Consider the following 4720-nt stretch of genomic DNA (forward strand, 5'->3'; position numbering starts at 1 on the left):
TATTAAGAATGGGGAATCTCTTAATATTTCTGTTTGCTTAATGTTTGTTTTGAAAATCGTTTAAGTTAAAAGAGTATTAAGAATGGGGAATCTCTTAATATTTCTGTTTGCTTAATGTTTGTTGTGAAAATCGTTTAAGTTAAATGAGTATTAGATATGGGGAATCTTTTAATGTCTGCATTTGCTTAACGATTGGCCCGTGATAGGCAGTACGTTTATGGTTTTTGCTTTTTTGTAAATTGTGCAGACCCGTGATAGGTGGCACCTTGGTAAATAGTACTTTGGCCTGTGATAGGTGGTACATTTACAATTTACGTTCTTTTTAGTAAACCGTGCAGACCCGTGATTGGTGGCACCTTGGTAAACGGTACGGGCCCGTGATAGGTTGCACCACGTTTGTAGTAAACCGTGCAGACCCACTGCTCCTTGCTTTTTTGACCTTTTGCATTATGGTTGCACCACGTTTGACTACGTTTTCGTAAGTCTTGGTGTTGACAACTTCCTCATTATGACAATCCAAAGCCTTGTTAGAATCCATTTATCTACCACAAGTTCAACATGCAGTTCAGTATAACTTCAACAAGTTCTACATGCAGTAGTCTAAGTACGTATCAGTATAAGTTCAACATGCATTTTAGTGATAACAAAAAATTAATAACATCAATACCTGAATAGTGAGACGAAATACGTAGATGAAATACGTAGGGTTCGTAGGAGAAATGCGTAGAAATATGGTTCAAAGAAATTGAAGTATGGTTCAAAGAAATATGTAATGAGGGTTACGTATTTAAATGAAAAGAGATGGTTTGTAATGGTAGAGATGATCGTGGATGGAAATAAGGTTAAAAATGAGAGAGATGATCGTGGAAATATGGTTCGTAATGGAAGAGATGATAGGGTTTGCAAAGGAAGAGAAGAATGACGAAGAAGAGATGATAGTGAAGTTTACGTAATGAAGAGGAAACTGAAGCAGTTTACTGTTATATATAAAATCCTATTACAGCGCTTTTTTAGAAGCCTTTTACAGCGCTTGTTGGAAAAGCGCTCTAAAAGAACTAACCTTTTAAAGCGCTTGTTGTAAACGCGCTCTTAAAGACCTAAGCCTTTTACAACGCTTTTTCAAATAAGCGCTCTAAAAGGCCTCCTTATTTTATTTTTAAAAGGCTCCTTTACAGCACTTGTAGAATAAGTGTTGTAAAAGACCTCTTTGTTTTCTTATGTTATATAATTGTGTTTTTTAAAGGCCTTTTACAGCGCTTTTTCAAATAAGCGCTCTAAAAGGCCTCTTTGTTTTCTTATGTTGTATGACTGTGTTTTTTAAAGGCCTTTTACAGCGCTTTTTCAAATAAGCGCTCTAAAAGGCCTCCTTATTTAATTTTAAAATGCTTTTTTGCAGCGCTTTTTCAAATAAGCACTTAAAAGGCCTCTTTGTTTTCATATGTTATATGACTATTTTTTTAAAGGACCTTTTACCTTGGTATAAAACAAAGCTTTGTGACCTCCTTAGTTTATATTCAGTTTAGTTCATATAGATTACCTATATTTGGATTTTTTTTTCCAGTTCAGTTCATGTAAATTACTAGTTTATATTAAATTACATGAACTTAGTATAAAGCACTAAGGTCAAGCTAAATATAAGCAGAAAATAAATATAAGCAGAAAATCAAATACATGGCTGCTTATATAAAACAATTAAACATGTTTGACAATGAGAATCTCTCTGTACAGTTCAGTTCAGTTCAGTTCAGAAAATAAATTAATCAGAACTTAGTATAAAACACTCAATTCAGATTACATGCATATTTACAATAACACAGTTCAGATTACATGCATAGCTTATATAAAACAATTAAACATATACATTAAGATGCCCTTCTTCTTTTCCTGGTGACATTCACATTTGTTTGTCCATTTACAATACGAAACGATGGATTAATCCAAATTCCCTCATCATGATCATCTCTAAGATATAAACCATCATCAGTTGAATCAATTTCATGTGGTTGTTGTGATGTTGCAAATAAAAGATCATTACCAACATCTTCATCATTATTGTTATCATCACTTATTTTATTGGTCGATAGGACAACAGACCATTTATCATTAGAAGGATCAGTGACATAAAACACTTGTTGAGCTTGCGACGCTAAAATAAAAGGCTCGTCTTTGTATCCCACCCTATTAAAATCGACAAGCAAGAATCCTGACTCATCAATCCGAACGCCATTATTATTATCGACCCACTTGCAACCAAATATGGGAACACAAAATATTGTGTAGTCTAACTCCCATATGCGCTCGATAACCCCAAAATATGATAGATTTTCATATATTGGGTTTTTGTCTTTTGCACTTGAGACATGCATCGCTTCAGCTACGAGAGTGACGCCGCTATTTTGCATAGTGGTCTGATCATCTTGTTCTTTGGCATAAAATGTGTAGCCGTTAATAACATAACCAGTGTAGGAAAATACATGTAAACTCAGACCATTTGCTAGCCACCTCAATCTCGAGTTATCCAATTTTGATTCCTATTCATGTTCAAACGAGATAACTGATCCATGTGTATTGTAACATACTGTTGAACCTCATCATCATTGTGCAGAACATACAATTGTGCTTGCTCCCATTCTGTCCTTGATATAGTCATTATTCTCCTTCCAATTATCCCTTCTCCTAATATTCTTCCCGAATGACGGGACATGGGAAGCCCTATGGATTCAACATTGGACAAATATTCAGTACAAAATTCAGCAGCTTCTTCAACAATGTACCGTTCAGCAATACAACCTTCTGGTCACTTCTACTTTTTACGTACCCTTTTAATATTTTTATATATCGTTCCATCGGATACATCCATCTCATATAAGCTGGCCCACAAAATTGTGTCTCCTTAACCAGATGAACAGTAAGGTGAACCATTATATCAAAAAACGAGGGTGGGAAATACATTTCAAACTCACACAAAGTAACAACAATTTCCCTTTGCAATGTTGGTAATTTTTTAGGATCGATCACTTTACTACAAATTTCTCTGAAGAAGAAACATAATCTAGTTAAGGCTCGTCGAACTTTTTCAGGTAAAATGGAACGTATACCTATTGGTAGCAAATGCTCCATTAGAATATGACAATCATGGGTCTTCAAACCTTTTAACTTGAGGTCTTTCATACAAACCAAATTTTTAATGTTTGAAGAGTATCTTCTGGAACTTTAACTTCATGTAGAAGTTTACATAAAACAATTTTTTCCTTTCTAGATAGAGTATGAGCGGCTGGAGGTAGCTATGTGCGATTTCCTTTCTTTACGGGACCCAATTCATTTCTTATTCCCATATCGACCAAGTCCAATCTTGCATTGATGCCATCTTTAGACTTTCCTGGAACATTGAGTAACGTACCAATAACACTATCAAATACATTTTTTTCAATATGCATCACATCGAGGAAATGTCTTATATACTATGACTTCCAATATGGCAATTCAAATAAAATTGACTTTTTCTTCCACTCAGTTTTGACCAGCTCTCCCGCAAAAGGTTTGCCAAATTTATTGGTCAAACCTTATACGCTTTCAAGTATTTGATATCCAGTCGGTGCTAAAGGAGCTTTACCTTCCTCTGATTTTCCATTGAATGCATTTCTTTACCCACGATACTGATGACTATAAGGTAAAAATCTACGATGCCCAAGAAATACATTCTTCTTACAATGTTTCAACCGCATCCAATATGTACTCTCTTCACATATAGGACATGGACACTGACCTTTAATGCTATATCCTGATAAATTACCATATGCTGGAAAATCATTAATTGTGTCGAACAACATAGCCCTTAAATTGAAACATACTTTCCTATACCCATCATAAACTTCCACACCTGTCTCCCACATAATTTTTAAATCTTTAATTAACGGAGTCAAGTATACGTCGATATCATTCCCCGGTTGTTTGGGTCCATAAATTAACAGAGACAACATCATAAACTTACGCTTCATACATAACCATAGAGGTAGGTTATAAATCAACAAAATCGCATGCCACGTGTTGTGTGAGATGATTTGAAGACCATGTGGATTCATTCCATCAATAGAAAGTGCAAGTCTTAGATTTCCTGACTCTATCCCGAATTCAGGATACTCGTGATCAATTTTTGCCCATTGTGGGGAATCTGCAGGGTGTCGAAACTTTCCATCTCTAATTCTTTCATCTGCATGACATGTCAAGTGTTTTGAATCTTCTTCACTACGATACATGCGCCTAAATCTTGGTATTATAGGAAAATACCACACGAATTTTGCTGGAGTAGATTCTTTCTTCTTATACCGAGATACATTGCATTTCGAACACGCCTTAAGTAATTCATATTCGTTTCGAAATAAAATGCAATCGTTAGGACACGCATGAATCCTTTCGTTACTCATGCCAATAGAGCACAAAATCCGTTTTGCCTCATAAGTTCGACTGGGAAGTTCGTTATCATCTGGCAACATATCTTTTAAGAGTGTTAATAATCCTGTGAAGCTTTTATCAGAGCATCCATTACTCGCTTTTAAGTTGTACAACTTTAATATCGCCGACAGTCTTGTGAATTTAGTACAACCATTATATAATGGTTTCTCTGCATCACTCAACAAACTCTCAAATATTTTAGGACAATCCCAAAGATCTTATTCAACTGCTTTTGCAATCTCCTCAACTCGGTCCGGCTCATATGTAT

The sequence above is a fragment of the Cicer arietinum genome, chromosome 3, assembly GCF_000331145.2.
Source record: "Cicer arietinum cultivar CDC Frontier isolate Library 1 chromosome 3, Cicar.CDCFrontier_v2.0, whole genome shotgun sequence".
NCBI classification, from domain to species: Eukaryota; Viridiplantae; Streptophyta; class Magnoliopsida; order Fabales; family Fabaceae; genus Cicer; species Cicer arietinum.